This window comes from Babylonia areolata, chromosome 19 (genome assembly GCF_041734735.1).
Source record: "Babylonia areolata isolate BAREFJ2019XMU chromosome 19, ASM4173473v1, whole genome shotgun sequence".
Classification (NCBI taxonomy): domain Eukaryota; kingdom Metazoa; phylum Mollusca; class Gastropoda; order Neogastropoda; family Buccinidae; genus Babylonia; species Babylonia areolata.
Window position 1 is genome coordinate 51,736,810 of NC_134894.1, and position 24,468 is coordinate 51,761,277.

Below are 24,468 nucleotides of genomic sequence, written 5' to 3' on the forward strand. Positions count from 1 at the left end.
CATCAAATTTATGATTTTATAAAAGAGACATATAATCACAAACCACAAGAAGAAATCCAGTAGAAAACATCTTTTACGAGAAGAAAGAGGACTGTGAGCACTAATATCCTTCTACAGAAGTTCATCTACAACCTTCCCCACCCCACCCCTCCACACTGACCCCTGTATGACCCTTTATAACTCTTTCGGGATCATGTTTGGAGAGGGCCGAGTTTCTATCCTTTTTTATGGCCATTGTGCTTGGATTTGAGATTTTTAAAAAAATAGCTTAGTTCTCTCAGAATTAGTTTATTTGTGAACTGGCTGTGTGTAGTGTGGATGGGAGGAGAGAAAGGTGTACAGATTGTTGGTGGTGTAGACAGGATACTTGGGAGGTAGACAGGGCTGGAAAAGCAGAAATGGCCAAGATTTCTTTCCAATTGATAAAGTGGAAAAGAATTACGACTATGTGCCATTTCACCATGTCTCAGCTTTTAAATCAGTTGAATGTCGATGTAGTCTGTGTGTAACGTGTGAGAGAGTTTGACTTTTCAGAACTTTTTTTCTTTTAAAACATTTTTGTCATGAAAATATTCACAAAACAAGAGTTGGTTTGTTTTTTCAGGTTCAGAAGTCAAGGTTTTTGTGCACGTGGAAAGAAGCTGATGACACTAACTGATGAAAATCATAAGCATTTTTTATTTTATTTTATCATAAGCATTATTAGTATCGCTTTCAATTGTAATTTCTGCATGACAAGGATGCATTGGCTTATTCGTGTGGGTATTTGCTATACTCACTCTTCTACCGAGCTATGTATAATCGAGGGAAAACTTTCCTCGCGAGGGGCTGCTCGTGTGGGCTGAATGGGAGGCCCAGTGATCAGTGTCTCTTGTTCAATGTGTCATAGCAAGGCTGAAAGAGGCTGTCTGTCGAGTGGGATAGACAACCCATTGCACACGCGCCTGACCGGAGACTGAACCTATAATCGATGTGCTGGTTCTGGTTTGGGTTTTGAGTGTTGCCGAGCAACCGCTGACCATACTTGCAATGGGGGACGGGGGTGGGAGGAGGACCACTGTCCGGTGCTAACGCCGATCTGGAGCTGGGCTGGCGGCGACAGCTCGCTTCACTGTCACTGAATTGTCTGACACACCAGGGAAGAACTTGGTTTGTCTGACCGTGTCATACCGGTGTCACTAAAACTCGAAAAGACGCGAAAAGACACGAAAAGACACGAAAAGACGCGAAAAGACACAAAAAGACATATGAAAAAAATGTGAAAACGCGAAAAGACATCCTAAAAGAATGTGAAAATGCGAAAAGACACGAAATGACACGAAAAGTGTCTTTTCACATGCTTTTTCAGATGTGTTTTCGTATCTTTTCGCGTCTTTTCGTGTCTTACTTAAAAGACACGAAAACACATCTGAAAAGACATCAGAATAGATATTCCAGGACTTTTCATGTCTTTTCACATTCTTTTCCGGTGTATTTTCGTGTCTTTTCGCGTCTTTTCGTGTCTTTTCGCGTGTCTTTTCATGTCTTTTCGCGTCTTTTCGTGTCTTTTCGCGTCTTTCCGTGTCTTTTCGCGTGTCTTTTCGTGTCTTTTTGTGTCTTTTCGCGTCTTTTCGCGTCTTTTCGCATTTTAGTATGGCACGGTGTCACTAAAATTCGAAAAGACGCGAAAAGACACGAAAAGACTCGAAAAGACGCGAAAAGACTCGAAAAGACGCGAAAAGAATCGAAAAGACGCGAAAAGACACAAGAAGACTCGAAAAGACGCGAAAAGACTCGAAAAGACGCGAAAAGACACGAAAAGACGCGAAAAGACACGAAATGACACGAAAAGTGTCTTCTCACATGTTTTTTCAGGTGTGTTTTCGTATCTTTTCGCGTCTTTTCGTGTCTTACTTAAAAGACGCGAAAAGACGCGAAAACACATCTGAAAAGACATCGGAATAGATATTCCAGGACTTTTCATGTCTTTTCACATTCTTTTCCGGTGTATTTTCGTGTCTTTTCGCGTCTTTTCGTGTCTTTTCGCGTCTCTTTTCGCGTCTTTTCGTGTCTTTTCGCGTCTTTTCGTGTCTTTTCGCGTCTTTTCGCATTTTAGTATGACCCTGTCATACAGTTCATAAAAATATATTTCAGCGGTGAGTCGCTTTTTTCTTTAGTGACTGCCTTTGGTCATCCGCAGTTGTTCTTTCATTAAACTATCCCAGAACCTCGTGGAGTGAAGAAGCAGGGTGCAAGAGTCATGTATGCTGTCAGCCGACACAGGATGAGATCCTGCGTGGTTCACTGTATTGCCCAAACGACTGACCACGATGTCAGAGATTAAAACCGAAGTTATGGGCGTGATCACTGCACCGCGGAGAGCACACGACGCCAACATCCACACAGCTTCAGGAGACAGACGAAGAAGGGGGGTGGGCCATGGCCCTCGTGAGAAGGCCATGGATCGACAGGGTGGTGTGGGGGGGTTGGGGGGAGGGAGGGGAGGGGAGGGAGTTGATCATATACCTTGAACTGGCAGGTGGAGATAACAAACATGTCGACAAATTCACGGGACGATTCTCGCATGTTTGTGTTGTGCGCGGTGCGCGCTCCTCTCCTATCAGCGCCCACAGTGTTATGTTTATGTTCATTCCGTACATAACTGGCCTATCTACCTATCCACGGGCACTCACGTGCAAATGGGATATAATAAAGACGTGGGGTGGGATGGGGGAGTGTGTTTCTGTGTGCTCCAAAGTAAAGATCAGGGGAGTGGCAGAAACAAACATGGTTTTCTAGCGTCTGAGGCTAATGTGGACAGCAAACATCTGTGATTATCGGACAGTGTACATGGTCGCCTTTCAGCTGGGTTATGCAAATAATGCATAATGTATGTGTGTCGGTGGATGATACACTTAATTCGTTTGGTCGTTATCTGATATTTGTATGTGAGCAGTGTGACCTTTGCCTACTAAATGGATCGAGATCACATAACCTTTCAAGAGATTACACTTATGTATCTCCTTGCGGATGAATTGTTGTGGACTATTTTGTGACTTCAAATTCACTACAAAACAGGTGTACATACTTTACTATTGTGTCCATGGTTGAAACAAAACATGCTTTTATTGAAATGCATATTGTTCTGGATGAAAATGTTGCACATCATAATCAAAGCTAGCTTTCTGCAACCAGGTATTTGTATTTGTATTTCTTTTTATCACAACAGATTTCTCTGTGTGAAATTTGGGCTGCTCTCCCCAGGGAGAGCGCGTCGCTATATTACAGCGCCACCCATTTTTTGTATTTTTTCCTGCGTGCAGTTTTATTTGCTTTTCCTATCGAAGTGGATTTTTCTTCAGAATTTTGCCAGGAACAACCCTTTTGTTGCCGTGGGTTCTTTTACTTGCGCTAAGTGCATGCCGCACACGGGACCTACGGTTTCTCGTCTCATCCGAATGACTATATAAATGAGACGATAACAACCATGACACTTTAAATGACCTAATGCGTAGCGAGTGTGTGAAGAGTACTTTAGATGAAGCTGTGTCTTTAATCGAATATGATATTAACCAGGCGCTTGCTAAATTTAATGAATGTTTCGTATACGCTGGTGAGTGCATGAAGAAAACAATACATGTTGGGGGTGGAAAGAGGAAAGCATGGTTCCATCTTGAATGCAAACAGAGTGGAACACTTTTGCATCGACAGCGGCATCAGTTGGGTAATGGCACCTCGATACTGACAGTGTAATTTATTGTGAGAAAAGGAAACAGTCCAAAGAGCTATTGAAGTACCAAAAAAAAATTAAATAAAGAAACATTCTGCGTGATTTATAAGATGATTTAAACGATGCAAAAAAGTTCTGGGATACGATTCGTTCAGTGAGACCACGATCCACTAGGCAAAGCAAAATAACGAGCAATGAATAGTTTGAACACTTTAATAATGTTTTTAATTTCGCAAACATAAGTGATGATTGTAGAAGTGATTATAATGATGGTAATGATAGTAATCACGCTGAACATGATGACGCACCCTATAGTATCTTTCCTGATTGTGATTCACTGAATGAGGCGATAACTGCAGAAGAAATTCGATCAGCAGTGCGAGAGCACTTTAATCCAGGAAGGCAGCGGGACCTGACGGATTCACTGGAGAATTATACATAGTATTGAACAAATTCGGCCATTTTTGGTCAGATTCTTTAACTATCTATTTGATCATGGTCCATTTCAACTTTTGTACAAAAATGGAGACATGGGTATACCCGATAATTATCGAGGGATCTGGCTTCTTAACATTTATAGCAGACTGTACAGTTTTGTGTTGAATAAGGGTATTACAAACTGGATTGATGGTGAGAAGCAAGCTGGATTCAGGGAATGTTGTTGTATAGCAGATCACATTTTTACTGTTTTTTTGCTACTGTACAAAAATAGCTTGTCAGACACAGAAGATTTATATGTAGTATTTATAGATTTTCGCAAAGTATTTAACACTATGTGTAGAGGAAAGTTATAGGCCGTCTTATATAAGAATGGGCTGCATGGTAAGATGTTGAATGCTTCAAAGTCAGTGTATTATGTTGTTAAAGCAAGAGTACGCGTTGGCGGTGATTTAACAGATGCTTTTTTGTTCCGAAGAGGCCTGAAGCAAGGAGAAGCATGTTCACCAGTTTTGTTTTCTTTGTTTATAAATGAGTTAACAAAGGATATAATTGAATTTGGTAGCCACGGTGTTCAGTTGACACCAGACTTGATACAAATTCTGATTCTGTTATTTGCTGATGACATTGTGCTATGTGACACTATAATTAGGCTCCAGACACAGTTGAATATTCCGTCTGATACACCTAAACGTCTTGATCTTGTAAATATGGACAAATACAATGTTGATATTTTCCGTAATGGTGATTATCGTGCCCTGAGGGGAAAATGCTCTTTTTATGGAAATGAGCTGAAAATTGTAAAATGTACAAATACCTTGGTATCTTTTTGTCAACAAAATTAAGTTTTACACACACACTGTCTGACCTTGCAGAAAGGGCCAACAAAGGAACGATAGCAATCATTAGGATGTTGTCGTCGATTGGTGAGCATTCACCAACAATCTTTTTTAAGCTCCTTGGTTGCCAAATACAACCAATCTTGACCTGTCGGGCTGAACTCTGGGGACTGACACAAAACCAAGACCAAGTAGAAAGAATCCACTTAGCTCTGAAAAGATTCATGGGTGTAAATCAAAAATCACCAAAACACTTAATTTACAGGGAAACTGGGAGATATCCTTTATATATTGCAACACATGTAAAATTGTGCAAGTTGTGGCAAATAGTATATATCCTAAGAAATAAAAGCTTATGGTATGCTTATGAACTTGCGGAACCAGAATTATGTGACTTGGGCATATACAGTTGGAAATGTTTTGTACAAAATTGGTTTTAGAGAAGTTTGCGAATCTCTGGGGGTTCACGTAAAGGTTTCTAATGGCTTTTAAACATACTTATCGACTGCTTTAAACAAGATTGGCATGCTAATATAGTCACATACGTTCTACGATGTCTGCGCCTCTTAAGAACATTCTTTTTCACTTAGTTGTCGTTTACTTCAAATTGTCAACATCAAAGTACATAACTTTTTTTTTCAAGATTCAGGGTAGTAGTGTGTGTCTCCACTGAATTGTCTTTTTTTTTCCTTTTCTTTTCTTTTTTCAGTACAAATGTGATGTGAACAGAAACTTGAACTGTTCTTTTTGTGCCAATGTCCCAGAAACAGAACTTTTTGTTAATTTGCCATGAATACGAAACTATTCGGAAAGAACTAATACCAGAAGAGTTGTGCAGTCAACCATCCATGTTTAAACTTGCATTGTGTCTTTCCAGTATGGACGAAAGAATTGTTTATAAACTCTGTTTTTGTACTCAAAGCTTTAAAAATAAGACAGAATATGTGAATGCGACTCCATGTCGACTATTATATTATACATTATTCTAGTAATATCATATTTTCTTACGATCACTCCATTGTATGGGCGAATGGCCCGACAATTAAACCGTACTACGTCTCTATCTCTCTCTCTTCAAGACACTTGGAATACACAAATTTCTCCCGCGCAGTTCTGACACAGGATGCTGTCAGCGTGAGCCAGACATGGGCTGGTGGAACAATCCATGTGCAGACATCTTTTCCGACGTGACGGAATGTCAACACTGTTTCCACCCGCTGTCTCGCCCCTTACCACACCCCACTCCGGCAACAGCTCGGGTAGCCTACAACCACACCTCCACCCCACAGCTCGGGTATTTTCCAGTGTCTGGAATATCTAACGCCATGACCTTTTCTTCTTTCAACATGACTTCACAGATAAGGCCACCATGGCTGAAACCGCGTCATAAGATTCTTTTAATCGCGATATTACACTCTCCGCAGCCATCAATGACGTCAGTGTTGCCTGACGATAGTTATTTGTGGAACAGTGCAGGCAAGAGAGGCCTTAAAAGGAAAGCCCCTTGTGTGTGTGTGTGTGTGTGTGTGTGTGTGTGTACTGCATTGGAAAACCTACACAACTGACAGCCGACAGCCAGCATCAAAAACAGTTATCCATGACGTCAGCGTGACCAGAATAGATGTGCTGGATGGAAAGTGGTAAAGTATGATTGTCACTTTGTTCAGCTCTGTCTCCTCCAGTCTGTCCCTGTCTGTCTTGTCTCCTCACCCTCTCTCTTTCAGTGTGTGGGTATGTGTGTGTGTGTGTGTGTGTGTGTGTGTGTATGTGTTGTCTCTTGACTCTCCCTCTTTCAGTGAGCGTGCACGTGTCAGTGTGTGTGTGTGTGTGTGTGTGTGTGTGTGTGTGTTGTCTCTTGACGCTCTCTTTCTTTCAGTGTGTGCGCACGTGTGTGTGTGTGTGTGTGTGTGTTTGTAGTAGTAGTAGTAGTAGTCTTCAGTTTAACGTCTTCCACTTTAAGTGATATTAGACGGGGGGGGGGGGGGGGGGGGGGGGGGGGGAGGGGGGGGGGGGGGGAGGGAGGAGTGGAGGGCCGGGCTTGGTGGTGGGAACGGTATTGGGCAGAGGGTGAAGAATGATGTGTGTGCGCACATGTGTGTGTGTGTGGTGGGGTAAGATACAGAGCATTGGAAAAAATAAAACATTAAAAGGGGAGACATAGGCATAATATAGAAGGAAACGCTAACATCAAAGAACTGTAACAACTATAACAAAATTTAATGTCAAATTGGACTATGCAGCAAACCTTCTGCAATAGCAGATAACATCTTGAAATTGTCAAAAATACATTCAAAAGAATTTTCCGAGAAGTTTGGTAAAAATGATTTCAGACTCCGACATTCAAAGAGTATGTGTTTGCTAGAAATAGATTCTCCACATATGCATTTAACATCTCTGCTGAACTTTGTTATAAAAGCGTTCAGCTTTATCCTGTTTGATAATGCCTGAATTTGCCTTAGTCTGAATAAATTACTGATGTATTTGATTGATGGATAGATTCCGGTTGTTGAATATTATTTATACTTTTATTTAAAACTTTGCCATTTTGCTGGTATACTTCACTGACTTTGCTCCATGATGCTTTTTCTATTAAGCGGTACCCCTCTTGTACAGAAAAGCTACATAAAGGTCTGTGGTTCGCTGTGTGTGTGTGTGTGTGTGTGTGTGTGTTGTCTCTTTGACACTCCCTCTTTCAGTGAGCATGCACGTGTGTGTGTGTGTGTGTGTGTGTGTGTGTTGTCTCTTGACTCTCCCTCTTTCAGTGAGCATGCACGTGTGTGTGTGTGTGTGTGTGTGTGTGTGTTGCCTCTTGACTGTCTCTCTTTCAGTGAGTGTGCACGTGTGTGTGTGTGTGTGTGTGTATGTGTGTGTCTGTGTCTGTGTGTATTTGTGCAGGAGGGCGTGTTCGTGCCTGCGTGCGTGCACGAATGTGTATACGTGCGTGTGTATGACTAAATGTGAAATGGTTATGCTCAGACAACAGAATTTGGCATGTATTTGAGGGGCAACGACACTGATCGCTGTGTTGAGGGCCTGTGTTCACTTCACAGTGTGACTGATTCTAATGCCGCCCACATGTACTGTCTTTCAGTCGTCTGTGTACAACGTTAGTTGTGCTGATCACTGTCTTCGCCAATAAAGTTTCCATTTTCTTCTTGTTTTTCTGATTGTTTTCTGTCTGTCTGTATTTGTCTCTGACTCTTTGCCTCTCGACCGATGTCCCCTCTCTCTCTCTCTCTCTCTTTCTCGCGCGCGCGCGCGCTTGCTTTCTCTCAGGTTGGAGAGAAAAACTGTGTTTGTGCACAAAGCAAGTCTCTTTATCATATTCTCTTTTCTCTCAATGACATTTTTGACTCACTTGTGTAAACAAAGTGAGTCTATGTTTCAACCCGGTGTTCGGTTGTGTGTGTGTGTGTGTGTGTGTGTGTGTGTGTGTGTGTGTGTGTGTCCGTGGTAATTTTCTCTGCAAATACTTTGTCAGTTGACACCAAATTAGGCATAAAAATAGGAAAAATTCAGTTCTTTCCAGTCATCTTGTTTAAAACAATATTGCACCTCTGGGATGGGCACAAAAAAATAAAAAATGAAGCCTAATTATATGCAAACTGCATTTACTGTTATATTTATATTTTTTGTATTCTCTAAACTTGGCACTTTGATATGATATTCTGACCCAACAACAAGAGCTGTCATTATTATAATTTTTTGTTCAAACAGGAACTTCTTTTGCTAAGCATGGAAGTTTTATTTATTTTGCAAACGTTTTGGTGCAGATAGTAAAAAAGGGAAATTAATCTGTAATTAATGCTAGGGGACTTAATTTGCTTTAAACTGATCTTTCTCATCTTAAACATTACATTTTGAAATTATGCTCAATACATAAAAAGCTTGGATTTTTTTCTTTTTAAGTGTATCACAAGTGAGTCTTGAAGGCCTTGCCTCTCTTGTCATAATTACTCTTGTATCAGTGGTTATTTCATAATCTATTCTCGGTCTGCTTTTAATGATTACTTCGCAGCTAGTCTGTTTTCTGCTTGTTGAAGTGTCTCAATGAACAAGCCATAATCAAGTTTCTTTCTCGGTCATGCTTTCTGCTGTTTCTGAGATGTTTTCATCGTGATGCCCGGCGGGCATGATGCAGGGTGTGCCTTCTGCTGATTCACTCCATCCTCTGGCTGTGCGCTACCTCAACATGGTGGCCCAGCTGTGTGCACAGCAAACCGCAGTGTATTAGATGTTTTAGATCTTAAGGTTGTATTAGTATGCGTGTGTGTGCAGGTAGATATGGGTGTACAAGGAAGAGTGCGAATATGACCGCGCATGATCGCGTGTAAGCGTGAATATTGCGCGAATGCGTGAATTTGTGTGTATGACCTTTGTCTTGAAGTGCCGAGCTCTTTGGTGCATACATAATCTTGATTGTCTGAAATCTGACTCTCTCCGCCGCCCCCCCCGTCCCCCGCCCCCCGTGTGGACACGTGTGAAATACTACCGAACACTGCCAACACCTGTCAAACTTGGTGCTGTAAGACACTGAAGTGAAACTGTTGAATACTATTTCGATTGTGGTTTTTCTTTCTCTTTTACCCCATAGTTTTTCATTGCGTATTTTAATTTCTTTTTTTTTTTTTCTGGTGTTGATTGTTATATTGAATGTCTTGTATTAATTAGTTAAACTACTGATTGTATTCTGATAATATACTGATTGTGTTTTGTTTGTACCATTGTGGGTTTTTTCTGTCCCGTTGGCATTATTTTCATTATTCATCAAAGAATACAAAAAAATATGAACACAAACCAAAATGTATGGCCAACTAAAGACGGTCTTCGAATCACACATTTAAATATAAATCACGCAGTTAACAAAACTACATAAATAACCTATCTGTTAAGTAACCATGGAAAACCTTTTCATATACTTGTCTCTCTGAATCAAGACTCTCGGAACATATCAGTGATGCTGAGATGTACATCCCAGGCTATAACGTTATCCGTAATGACCCTATAAAAGCCAGGGAGACTGGTCTCCTCTTCTATGTCAGCGAATCCCTCACATTTAAGCGTCTATCATATCTTGAACAGCACGATGTAGAATCTATGTGGATAGAAGTCAAATTGAAAAACACCCCTTCCATTTTAATCGCTTTCTGTTATAGAAATCCGGTAGAACGGGTAAACTGGTTAGATAGCTTCACCGCAATGATGGGCGCGGCCACGTTAGAATCAAAGGAAATCATCTTACTTGGAGAGTTCAACACGGATCTTACCAAAGCCAATACACAGTGGAACGCGACAATAAGTCTGTTTAATCTGCATCATTTAATCAATACACCCACCAGAGTCACGCACAATTCACAGACGCTCATAGATCACATTTACACTTCCAATAAGAACAATATATTAGAAGCTTGCGTTCCGATCTTCAACTGTAGTGATCACTACCCGGTTTGCGACACATGGGGAAAAAAGGGAGTAAAAATTCCCAAATCAGGCCATAAGACAATAACATATCGTTGCTACTCTAAATTTTATGAGCAGCTCTTTATAAATGATGTGAGTAGCTCCAAACTTTCATCGGTATATGATATAACAAACCCCGATCTAGCAATAGAACACTGGATCGAAACCTTTACAGAAATATATAATAAACACGTCCCATTGAAAACAATAAGAGTTAAACACACCCCTAAACCAGCTTGGTGTTCCAAAGAGTTGAAAGAGGCAGGCTACATTAGAGACTATCTTAAAGAGCAGGGATACCACAAAGAATCGAACAAATTGAGAAATGCAATAAACTCGCAAAAGCGCAAAGAAAAGAGAAAATATTACCGAGAATTATTATCCTCGAAAGAAAACCCTAAATCAGTGTGGCAAACTTTAACCAATTCACCAACAAGCAATCTTCGTCAAAATCAACCGTGATCAAAGACGTTTCTGTGAATCAACTAAATACACACTTTTCTACTATAGCCAAAAAAAATATTACCACATATTACACAAAACTGAATGACTTTGAAAAATTGCTATTGTATTATCGTAATAAAAACACTTCAATTAAATTGAATATTCCACCCATAACAGTATTTGAAGTCTATAACTACCTTATCCATCTAAAACAGACAGGAACCCGCGGACTGGATGGCATCGACAGCAGAATTCTTAAACTAGCCGCTCCAGTTATCACGGACACATTAACGTACATTTTTAATCTGTGTATTAACAAAAACTACTTTCCGAACGCATTTAAGAAAGCGGAAGTTATTCTTATTTACAAATCAGGGGAAACCACTGATCCTTCAAACTACAGGCCAATTTCCATTATTTCTATTCTTTCAAAACCACTGGAAAAGCACATAAACAAGCATATCTCGCATCACTTTGATGTCAATGAGCTTTTACATCCAGCTCAGTCCGGTTTCAGACAAAAGCATTCATGCCACACAGCACTGATAAACGTTGTAGATTACTGGCTTACTAACGTCAATAACAATAGATATGGTGGTGTTTTATTCGTTGATTCAGGTAAAAACAGCATTTGATGTGATAGACCACAACCTCTTACTTGGAAAACTTGAACTATATGGTCTGTCAACCAATCGTCTTAGTGTGCTTAAATCCTATATGGCAAACAGACAACAATGCGTGACAATGAGTACATCAATCTCCGCACCAACAACACTTGATTATGGCATTCCTCAGGGGTCTATTCTGGGCTCTTTACTATTCTCAATATATCTAAACGACCTACCACTCCATATCAAATCCATCTGCGAACTTTTTGCGGATAATACAACAATCCACACTTCTCATACTGACATTGTCGCTCTTGCAAAAGACTTACAAGAAAGTGATGAGCTCGTTAGATGGACCGAACTAAACCGCATGTCTCTTCACCCACAAAAAACAAAATGCATGTACGTTAATCAAAACCAGACAAAAGAGGCAAAACACTATACATAATTTTCCTTCCATCCAAATTAAAGGTGAACCTATTGAACAGGTCAGTGATCACAAAGTTCTGGGGATCATAATTGACAACAATCACTTGGAATTCTCACATAAATTCCCTTTGCAAAAAGACAGCCCAGAAAACCCATCAAATATCCAGAATCAAACATTTCCTTGACCTTCATTCACGGAAATAATTTTTTCAAGCACATATCCAGTCTACAATAGATTATGCATCAACACTATGGGATTCTGCAAGTGCGAACACCATGAAACCATTACAGAATCTTCATAAACGGGGGCTCAAGCTGGTACTCCTTAAAAAGACTTCCCTTTTAGACTCAGACTATAAACAAGCGAATATTATCCCACTAATCCGTAGATTAGAGTACAATAAAGGAATCATGATGCAAAAGATTATGACAGGTAATGCACCACCAACATTAACCGACAAATTTTCTGTAAATTCTTCAAGGAATCCCCCCAAAGTCCATATCCCAATTCCAAGAATTGACTTGTTCAAATCCAGTCTGGTCTACTCAGGCGCCACCCTATGGAATTCACTCCCAGAAACAATTAAACAACACCATTGCCCAACCACCTTAAAAAAAAAACATTGCCTGTCCCACCTTATGCCATAATGTGTAATGTAAATCGTTCATTTTAATGATACTGTTTGTCAAATGTGTATGGTTGACTGATAACCACCCTCACCCTCCATCCCCCACTCTGATCTGTATAGCAGTGTGTGTTGTGTGTGTTGTTTCCTTCATTTGGTTCATTTTTTTCCTATACATTTTACTAACACCATACTTGTACCTGTATGCAGCGCGTGCGTGCGTGCGTGTGTGTGTGTGTGTGTGTGTGTGTGTGTGTGTGTTGTTTGTTTGTGGTTTTTTTGTTGTTGTTTTTTTTTTGGGGGGGGGGTTGTTGTTGTTGGGTTGTTTTTTTCTTTGTTTGGGTTGGTTTTTTTTTTTTTTTTTTTTTTTTTTTTTTTTTTTTTTTAGGGGGGGTCGGTGGGGGGGGGGGGGGGGTGTGTGTTGTTTTTGTTGTTTTTTAATTTTTTTTCTTCTCTGTTATGTATCTCTACTAACACCATACTTTCATTTTATTTAGTATTGTATAGTCTAGACCCTGTTCAGAGCGGGGACTGGATGTAAAAAAAAAAGCACACCAGTGCATCTCTATTATCATCGAAATAAAGAATTTGTGTGTGTGTGTGTGTGTGTGTGTGTGTGTGTGTGTGTGTGTGTTCTTCAGTTTAATGTCTGTTCACTTGTAGTGTTACTAGACGGAAAAAAGAGAGGTAGTGGATGAAAGAGAGGAAATGCTTGTGAATATTACTGTAAGAAAGTGTTTATGTATAAGAAAATAACTTTGATATCGTACTTCTTACCGAAACCTGGTTAAAGTCACAAGGTCACGAACCCAAACTTAAACAACTGACCCCCCCCCCCCCGCCCCCCCCCCCCCGCCCCGGATACAAAACTATGTCACTTCCTCGATTATCTCGTGGAGGTGGCATCGCCACTGTTTACAGAGACATCTTGGAGTCTTCCCTTTCCTTCTCCCATAACCACGCCTTTCCACGTATTACCTTCGAAATGCTAGAAGTCACTCTCAATGTTCCCGGTCACTCAATCAGCTTCTGTTGTCTCTATCGTCCTCCTCCTAGTCGTAAAAATAACCTAACGTCTTCTCTGTTTCACGATGAGTTCCGAACACTACTGGATTACTAAAGCCTTCGTTCTGGCAAATTTATCATCCTCGAAGATTTCAATTTTCATTTCGACGACCAGACTTCCACTGATGTCAAACGCCTATGTCTATCTCTGTCCACTCATTCTCTCTCTCAGTTCGTTACAGAACCAACACACAGATCTGGCCATACGTTGGACTGGCTCATCGCATGTGACTGATGCCATGGTTGCGTCAGTGATTGTAACTGACATACTTTCTTCCGGCCATTCTGCTGTCATATTCTTGTTTAAAATTTCAAAACCTACCAGAACCAAAAAATCGGTTACTCGTCGCAACCTGAAATCCATCAACATTTACACTTTTTCTTCTCAACCTGCTGAACGCCTTTCCAAAATTTCTTCCCGTACCGACGTATCCACACATTACAACACTGTCCTCTCTCAACTGCTGGATGAACATGCACCCCCCCACTACCCACATGCTCCCTGACAGACCTTCCGCCCCATGGTACACACAAGACATTCGACTTGCATAACGCAAACGTCGCCAACTGGACAGACGATGGCGATCAACAAAACTGCAAGTCCACAATCAAACATTCCGAAAACAAATAAATAAAGTCAAACATATGATCTCATCAGCAAAGACAAACTTCTTTTCTTCTCAAGTTCTCGATGCCACATCCACCAAATCTCTTTACTCTGTCATGTCAAATCTTCTTGGAACTGCAAAAAAGACTCCTCTTCCTTCTGCCTACACTTTATCTGAACTCCCCAATGTCTTCTCCTCTTTCTTTTTCGACAAAGTCTAAAATATTCGTACCATCTTAGACCAAATGTCTTTCCAACCTGCTCATCCTGATCCTCAATTCAGCGGCACTCCTCTCCATTCCTTTAATCCATTGACTGAAACGGAAGTTCATGAAATCCTGAAAGAAATGACAATAAAATCCTGTGAGCTCGATCCTATACCAGCCTCGGTCTTTTCCCAGTGTGTCTCACAGCTTCTCCCCACAATCACCAATATTGTCAACTCATCCCTTCTCACTGGAACGTTTCCATCCACTTTCAAAACTGCAATCGTCCGGCCTCTTCTGAAGAAACCCAACCTTGACGCAAACATTTTGAAAAACTATCGACCAGTTTCTAATCTTCCATTCATGTCCAAACTCCTTGAAAAAGCTGTCCTCAAGCAGCTCAACAACCACCTTTGTTTCAACAATCTCATCCACCCATTTTAGTCTGCCTGTCGCGCTGACCACAGCACCGAAACCACTCTCCTCCACATTCTGAACAATCTACTGATAGCGTCCGACTCAAGAAAAAATTCCCTTCTCACTCTTCTCGACCTGTCAGCCGCCTTTGACACGATAGACCATTCAATCCTTCTTTCCCGTCTTCATTTTACATTTGGTATCAACGGCACTGTTCTAAACTGGTTCAAATCTTATCTCACTGATCGATTCCAGTCTGCCATTGTTGATCATTTCCAATCTGAACCCGTTAAAATCGAACATGGAGTCCCACAGGGATCTGTTTTAGGCCCAGTGCTCTTCACACTGTACACTGCTCCTCTCGCTGAAATCATCAACCGCCATAATATCAGTCATCATTCTTATGCTGATGACACTCAACTCCAGAAGAGTGATACCCCTGAAAAATTGTTGTCGCTCCTGCAAGAAACATCCAACTGCTTCCTGGACATTCAAAACTGGATGACTCGAAATAAGTTACAATTGAACGCGGACAAAACTGAAGCAATGATCATAGGAACTAAACAAAAACTGTCTTCCATCACAATTGACACAATCAAACTTGGCAGTACATCTATCCCTCTTTCCAGGTCAGTCAGGAACCTCGGTGTTGTCCTTGACAATACACTGTCCATGCAAAAATTTATCAGTCAGACATGTCAGTCCTGCTACTGTCAATTGCGGCGCATCAGTGCCGTCCGGAAATATCTGTCTACTGACGCAACATCTAGACTTGTCGTTTCTCTCATTCTCTCTCGCCTTGACTACTGTAACTCTCTATTGTCTGGTTTGCCTGCTTCATCCATTCAGTCCCTTCAGCGCATACAAAACTCTGCTGCCCGACTCGTCCTCACAAAAGAAAAGATCTGAGCACATCACTCCTCTTTTGCAACATCTCCACTGGCTCCCTGTTTCACACCAAATAAAGTACAAGATCAGCACTCTATGTTATAGGTGTATTCACAAAACTGCCCCTTCCTATCTCTGCGGCTGCCTTCACCTCTACACTCCATCTCGCTCACTACGATCGGCTTCGGATCCACTCTGTTTACGTATACCCAGATTCAAACACTCGACTGTTGGCCGCCGTTCTTTCTCTGTCTCTGGACCTTGAAATTGGAATGAACTTCCTCTTTCGCTTCGCCAAGTCTCCACACTCAGCTCTTTCAAGTCTGGCCTTAAAACCCACCTCTTCCAAAAAATAGCCTCCCTTGCCTACCTCTTCATTGTCTTTAGTTTCTACAGTTTTAGAGTTATGCATGCGTGTGAATGACTGGTACGAAAGCGCTTTGATTTGTCTCTGCACAAGATTCAGCGCTATATAAATACCATTATTATTATTATTAAGAGGAAATGAAAATAAGTCTATCATCAGAAATTAAAAGTCTAAAGAGATGGTGGTGTGTAATAAATGAGGTGTTCTAGGAGGGAAATAGGTAAATAAATATCAACAAGTACTAACTTACAACAATGCAAATATAATAACGACATTAATCAAAATACATCGAAAGAGGATACCAACTGGAATGGAGTTTAGAATTTCCGAAAGCAATCGAAGCAATGAATAATCATTCAAAATCTTTTCAGTGGCTAATGTAACATTGGCAGAAAAGTGATCAACTATAGCTTAATAATATAAGGCCATAAGTATGGCTATAAGTTCAGCTGTGAAAATGGAATGTTGTCTACCAATATACTATACTTTTTCTATTCCAAATGAAGAAATTACAAAAGCCGCTCCTGAATTACCATTGTCAAGAACAGATCCATCTGCGCATTTTTTAAATTTTTTTTTATAGATTATTTGAATATTGGTTTTCCATATGGGAGAGTACTTCAGTTTTTAACAGAAATGGTGACTGGTTCTTGTATAATCGATGTCAAAGGTAGCTTTACACTGATCCAATTCAGGAACTGGTGAAAAAGCAGGTATTTTTGGAGTCCGTTTGCCTTTTGATACCGTGGCACTAGTGATAACTGATGCAAATATATTAATGGATGTAATGGACTGTATTATCTTAGCTCTTTTAGCAAAATCTTTTTGTGAACTCAAATGAACTTCTTGTTTTGAAAAGGTTTCATATGCGGAAGATTTGATAACGCATTTTGCGGCAGAGGCTTTTCTTTGTTCATCAGGAGATAAAACACCCAGCTGCTTCTCTGTAAGTTCGTAAATTTGATATGTGAATGTGCACACCTAGAGCGAGGTTATAAGCCTTACAATCAATGCTTTGCAGATTCTTTAACAAATGCAGTGGAGCACTGAAAAATACCTCTTAAGCGTATGTCAAGCGTGAACGTACGAGGAAAGGAGCGAGAGAAAGCTTTGGTATCTTGCCCTCAGTACTGTTTACAAATGATCTTACGGAAATTTAGATCTTTCCTTGCTTTGTTTAATATATAGTCGATATGATAATCCCACGAAAGTTTTGAAGAAAGATAGATACCAAAAAAATTAAGAATTTGTGTACATCTTATAATAGTACCATTTATTGTAAACACGGGGAGCTTTTCTGGGTCGGACCCTGTATCAAATATTATCACATTTGGGTTAAAAAAAAATTTTTTTTAAGGATAACGGTAAGCAATTTTCTGTCATACAGTTGCTAAATTTATCAAGTTCCCGCTGATGTTTTCCCTTTGTGTAATTCAATGCCCTAGTAAGCGTTTTATCTTTCATTGCAGTCTTCGTCCATAAACAAGTATCATCAGCTTGTGAGGTAGATCTGCTAATAATACATTAAATAAAATCGGTGAAATTACATACCCTTGTGGTAACCCCACGTGTAATTGTCTGGTGCTTGAATGTGTATTTCTTATTATTACTTATATAGGAGAGTGGTCTGCCCCTGGTTAGCAACCGCAACAGGAATCAACAGCTCTACAAATATGTAGTCTTTTCTCTATTTCTTATCTAGTTGTATTTTGTGTCATCGGTGTGTTAGCATACCTCTGGATTTCAGGATCAATATCTTCAGTTAGTGCGGTGACCTCGGTGGGAGCTGTAAATATACATCTAATGCGTCGTGGTGTGTCTCGGGTAAAATGTACCGGCGACCATCCCTCGGAATTTACAAGACACTTCAACTGGGGTTCCTACACTTTGTTTTGTGCTCTGGAGAATTTTTCATGGATTTTTTTTATATGTCAGTGCACATGAACTAATGTACTGAAGTGTTGCAATAGAAATTTTAATTGAATTTGTTCCAGATTAAATCATAATCTGATCAACTCAGTCTGCGTCTGTACCGAGTGCTGCGGTGATCACCGTGAGAGTGCTGTTGTGATCACTGTGAGAGTGCTGTTGTGGTCACTGTGAGAGTGCTGCTGTGGTCACTGTGAGAGTGCTGTTGTGGTCACTGTGAGAGTGCTGTTGTGGTCACCGTGAAAGTGCTGCTGTGGTCAATGTGAGAGTGCTGTTGTGGTCACTGTGAGAGTGCTGTTGTGGTCACTGTGAGAGTGCTGTTGTGGTCACTGTGAGAGTGCTGTTGTGGTCACTGTGAGAGTGCTGTTGTGATCACTGTGAGAGTGCTGTTGTGGTCACTGTGAGAGTGCTGCTGTGGTCACCGTGAGAGTGCTGTTGTGGTCACTGTGGTCACTGTGAGAGTGCTGTTGTGGTCACCGTGAGAGTGCTGTTGTGGTCACTGTGAGAGTGCTGTTGTGATCACTGTGAAAGTGCTGTTGTGGTCACTGTGAGAGTGCTGTTGTGGTCACTGTGAGAGTGCTGTTGTGGTCACTGTGGTCACTGTGAGAGTGCTGTTGTGATCACTGTGAGAGTGCTGTTGTGGTCACTGTGAGAGTGCTGCTGTGGTCACCGTGAGAGTGCTGCTGTGGTCACCGTGAGAGTGCTGTTGTGGTCACTGTGATCACTGTGAGAGTGCTGTTGTGGTCACTGTGGTCACTGTGAGAGTGCTGTTGTGGTCACCGTGAAAGTGCTGCTGTGGTCACTGTGAGAGTACTGTTGTGGTCACCGTGAAAGTGCTGTTGTGGTCACTGTGGTCACCGTGAGAGTGCTGTTGTGGTCACCGTGAAAGTGCTGCTGTGGTCACTGTGAGAGTGCTGTTGTGGTCACTGTGGTCACCGTGAGAGTGCTGTTGTGGTCACTGTGGTCACCGTGAGAGTGCTGCTGTGGTCACTGTGGTCACCGTGTGAGCACTGCATTGAACTGAGGTGATAACACAACGTCCGGACCGCTGGAGATGTTTATGGATACGTTCTTCTGCACTGGACAGAGTATAAACACGGTCCCCAAGATGTCACGATGGATAGAACCAGGTGATCGAAACTATAAATAATTGGTCATTCCTGCCAACTTGCCACTGCCTGACATGTCTGTGTCTGCCTCCCTGTGTGTCTGCCTGTCTCTTACTCTGTGTATGAATGCATGTCTTTTTATGTGTCTGTCTGTCTTGTGCAATTCCAGACATTCCCGCACTCCGGCACGTACACACACAGAGATACAGACAGACGGACAGAGACAGAGAGACCTGACACTTTGACACTCAAATGTCATTGGCCTTCGTGCAAAAATGCGTCAACATATTTTTTTTCATAAAGAAAACAGTATTATAAAGAAATGAAACAAGAGAGGCAAGGCCTTCAAGACTCACTTGTGATACACTTTAAAAAAAAAATCTAATCGTTAAAATGTGTTCTGTATTTGTTATTATAAAGCTTCGGGTTAAAAAAGAAAAGAAAAAAAAGTCCTAACCAGATTCGAACCCCGCGTGTTCGGGTGAGAAGAAACTGTCTTACCCATTACACTATCGTGGCTCCTTAACTGACGTTCTAAAATTTAATATTTGAACATACTTTTTTAGAGGGCGATAAATCAATTGCGGTATTCGCAGTTTAAATCATATTATTCTGGTGTATCTTGGGCATTCAAAAAATCTTTAAGGGCAATAAAAAAAAAAAATCTTTTTAAGTCCGCGGTAAAGGAGACGTGGCTATCGCAGCAATCGCACTGCAACATTTAGCCGTTTTCTCTAGATCTAGATAGATGTACAAGTTTAGTCACACCCGCCGGGAATGTAGTACGACACAGTCGATTTAATTTCTCTTTTACGTTCACTCTAGTTTTATAGTTTTAACTCACTCAGTACGGCCAGTCCTCTCTTCTCCTCTACACAGACCCCTCGGATGTCCACTGGGTGTCTGAATGACCCAACCTTTTAGCTGCTGTCGTCAGAATTGTGGTATTCTTTGTCAACATTTACCTCTTCAGTATAAGAGCCTTCCTCTTGCAATATTTTGATGATGGTAATTGGGGTGAAACGCGGTTAACGTCGTCCCTTTCGCCGTTCGTATGGAGAGAGTTAAAGCTGATATGAAAATTTAGTATTTTGTTAAACTAATAACATGTAGAGCCAAGTACAAGTACTTCTAAACGTTGTAAGAAGTGAAAAGGACTTCATTTTGAGAAAAGTCAAGACTGGAATTTTTTTCGTTTCATCGTGATCAGTTCAAGGGTATTAACTCGCATGGTTTACAATTTTTAACTGTGAATTCCGACTGATTCTGTGGATATTTTTATGGCAGTTTGGGGCATAATCCAGTAAGTGATGAGGCATTCACAAATCTTTCTCTGAATAAATATTTAACGGTCTCCTTCTCCAACTTTCCATCACATGTTATCATGTATTGTCCATTGAATATAGGATTGAACGGGCAGGTCAACAACTTGAAACAAAATGACGTCGTTCGCGTTCGCGAAGAATATGAGCACTGCTTTGAATGTGTATAAATAACACACACACACACACAACCGAACAAAAGTGATAGCAACAGATAATACGCCACCCAACAAGTTATCTTATCAAATTATTCATCATTCAAAATAAATGTCTACTGGTTTCATTTTTTAATATACCTATAAGAGTTTAGAGTTGCTGCATTACCATGACAAAAATGACAAGTGACCTTCCATGCAAAAAAGAATGAGATATATTTATTCAGGTTGACCATCAAGCGCTGCTTTTCGTTTTCATACATTTAGTTGATTTTGAAGCCCAAAAATTATCCCAGACAATACAATAACATCATCAGCAAATAATGATAAGAGTATTTCGGCATCGTTTGGAATAGTTTGAATACCGTTTTCCTTTCCTTGATAACTCGGTCGCTATCTCAGTGATTCAATATATATATATACATATATACATATACATACATACATACCTGTGTGTGTGTGTGTGTGTGTGTGTGTGTGTGTGTATGTAATATAACATAATATAATACAATGTAATATATATAAAAGTATATATCACAAATTGACATAAGCTTATAGCTGGGCCCACAGCAAAGTGAGAGCTGTATGATCAATAGTTACTGCATTGCAATGGGGAGTCATTTACAGTTTAGTCTTTTGTGAAGGACTATGACTCTCAAACTAGGAGGCAAAATTGCGCTGGCTCTTTGTGCTGCAGCCTTTGGGAACCATCCCAACGCCGACTGTCCTAAAACCCTCTTGGCCGAGAAAGTGGGGGTATTACGAGGGTGGGCAAGACACTCTCCACTATGATCAAATTCTAGCCGAGATAGTCAGGACATCAGTTGCCTCCTCTCCTGTTCTGATGGTCATAGTGTGTTTGAGCTCGATCAGCATATCTGTTTTCCTCCACGAGAATACATGAAATGGTAACTGTAGGTACATTGTCACGCACACATACAAACACTGAATCATACACACCCCACCCCACCCCGAGCATTGTAAAGCTTGTTATTCACACCCATTTTTCATAGAACAATCAATCAGCAATTCATGGACGATATTGACCTTGAAGCTGTGCAAATCTACGTCAATGTGTTGTCTTCATTCACTGCTGATTGTCAAGAAGCGATGTTTTAGAAAGTTTTGATTTTGATGTGTGGCTTTCGCTTCTTGCCAATGTCAACTGAGCGACCAAGTTGCGAGCTGCACGAGAATTTGTGACAGTTTGTAGAGTTGAGTTGAGATCTCTCTCTCTTTGTGATGGTTGAGCAAGTGTGTTGAGATCGTTCGTTGACGAAAGTCGTTGTCTCCACCTGTCAAGGTCGAAAGTTGCCAGCTGATTCGGTAAATGAACTAAGAATATATTTGGCGCCATGGATCTCATGAGAAGACTTTTGTTTTCTAAACGAGTTCAATGATTGTATTCAAAGTTTATTATTTATACTTTTGGTTGGTTTTATTTCAAAATTCACCAAGTCAGAATCGGGAAAAACGTGCGGTGAATCAAAATCATTACATTTTCATTGACTCTTTTGTCGGCAATCCCTCTAGGCCATACCTTCGAATTTTTTTAATTTTTTTTTTTTTTTTTTAGATACTGAAGATAATTGTAACTGGTGTTGACAGAACTGGAGATTTTAAGTTTTGTATAACGCACAACGGGCGTACGTTGTAAAGGTCTCAGTGGGAATGTGTCCAAAGACAGAGGTTTCAGCATGCTCACAGAAGCCGCTAGCTGTCACTCACGGTGAGCTTCGCGAGCTTGATTTCTGTTTCCTTGACGTGGGATTCGAACTGGCTTGATACTTGGATTGGTTTATCGAAGTGATTGTTGTGCGCATGTGAGAAATGGAACGCGAGTATGTGGTACATGTATACGGTGTGGAATGTGTCTGAAATTGCTTAGAATTAAGATAATCCAATTAATAACAATAGTGTGTGCTGCACTTGTGTGTACTGTTGTCTGTGCTTGGTGTGGTTGAGAGTTAATTTTCCAAGTTTGATGGCCCTTACATAGTCTCCTCACTTTTTCCCCACACTATGTACGTGACACTGATGCTGATCAGAAGAATCATGTCGATCAGATGAAAGGGGGTGATGATGGTAAGAACATGGGCATGAAGACGTGTTGTGTTGTGCTGTGCTGTGCTGTGCTGTGCTGTGCTGTGCTGTGTTGTGCTGTGCTATCATCTTTCCTTTCTGTCATTTTGCTGTGTTTTGTTGGGTTTTGCAGTGCAATTATTACCATCATATATGTGTAGGCATACATGTCTTTTTATCTATGATATATATATAGTGCAATGTATTCACCCTAAGGTCTTCGTCACCATATTATCACCCTACAGGTCTTGTATCACAATGATATCACCGTACAGGTCTTGTATCACAGTGGTATCACCCTACAGGTCATGTGTCACAATGATATCACCCTGCAGGTCTTAGGTCACAATGATATCATCCTACAGGTTTTATGTCAAAATGATATCACTCTACAGGTTTTATGTCAAAATGATATCACCCTACAGATCTTATGTCACAATGATATCAACCTACAGGTTTTATGTCAATGATATCACCCTACAGGTCTCATGTCACAAAAATGTCAACCTACAGGTTTTATGTCAATGATATCACCCTACAGGTTTTATGTCACAATGATATCAACCTGCAGGTATAATGTCAGTGATATCACCCTACAGGTCATATGTCACAATGATATCACCCTACAGGTTTTATGTCATAATGATACCACCCTAAAGGTCTTATGTCACAATGATATCACCCTACAGGTCTTGTATCACAATGATATCACCCTACAGGTCTTATGTCACAATGATATCACCCTACAGGTCATATGTCACAATGATATCACCCTACAGGTTTTATGTCATAATGATACCACCCTAAAGGTCTTATGTCACAATGATATCACCCTACAGGCCTTATGTCACAATGATATCACCCTACAGGTTTTATGTCATAATGATACCACCCTACAGGTTTTATGTCACAATGATATCACCCTACAGGTCTCGTGTCATAATGTGATTACCCTACAGGTCTCACGTCACAATGTGGTCACCCTACAGATCAATATCACAATGATATCGCCCTACAAGTGTAGCATCTCACCTGGAGTGTAGTGTGCTGCAGAGGTGCCTGTGCCTCCAGGTTCCCCACTGTCACCACTGTTCCATGAAGGCGCCTTGCCAGGTGATGAAGCAAAACACTGGTGAACTCTGGTGCCAGTCTTTCAGCTGGCCCCGTCACACCTCATACTCTAACCACAACACAACGCAACGGCACACATACACACACGCGCGCGCGCGCGCAACGGCACACACACATGCGCGCGCGCGCACAGAGAGAGAGACAGAAACACTGAAATGACTGCACAGTGAATGTCTGACTTGTCAGCGATACTATGATGCGACCAAATTCACATTGTTCTGGAAACAAGAGTGACAAGTAAACAGTTGAAAAACGCCTGCCTGGTGAGTTTGATCCATACCTTCCCGAAATGCAGACGACTTTCACATCGTTCCGTGTGTTTTTTTTCTTTTCTTTATATATATATATATATATATATATATATATATATATAACTCTTTTTCGAAACACAATGTCCCCGTTCTTCCTTGTTTCGATGATTCGTTCCGACAACAAAGTCCCGAAAACCACGGAGTTCACAACAATGTCTTCAGGACTGTGGATGACAAGAAAACCGTATCATTGTTGAGCAAAATGGGGGTCAGTCAACTGAGACTGAAGTGAGCACGCTGCAAGGACACCCCTCAGTAGTCCGAGTAACGGGCTGACCAGGCGACGCTATACACGGACAGAGAAGATATGAATGAGGGACAGAGGC

General features: G+C 40.9%; 1 protein-coding gene across 1 annotated transcript in view; it reads right to left on the minus strand.

Annotated features, from left to right (window-relative positions):
- Positions 1-24,159, minus strand: part of LOC143293827 (histone deacetylase 4-like) — a 239,966-nt gene extending 215,807 nt beyond the window's left edge. Inside the window, exon 1 of the mRNA XM_076605101.1 lies at positions 23,733-24,159. The gene's annotated coding sequence lies outside the window, so the exon portion shown is untranslated. The remainder of the gene's footprint in view (positions 1-23,732) is intronic.
- Positions 24,160-24,468: the final 309 nt, after the last annotated feature.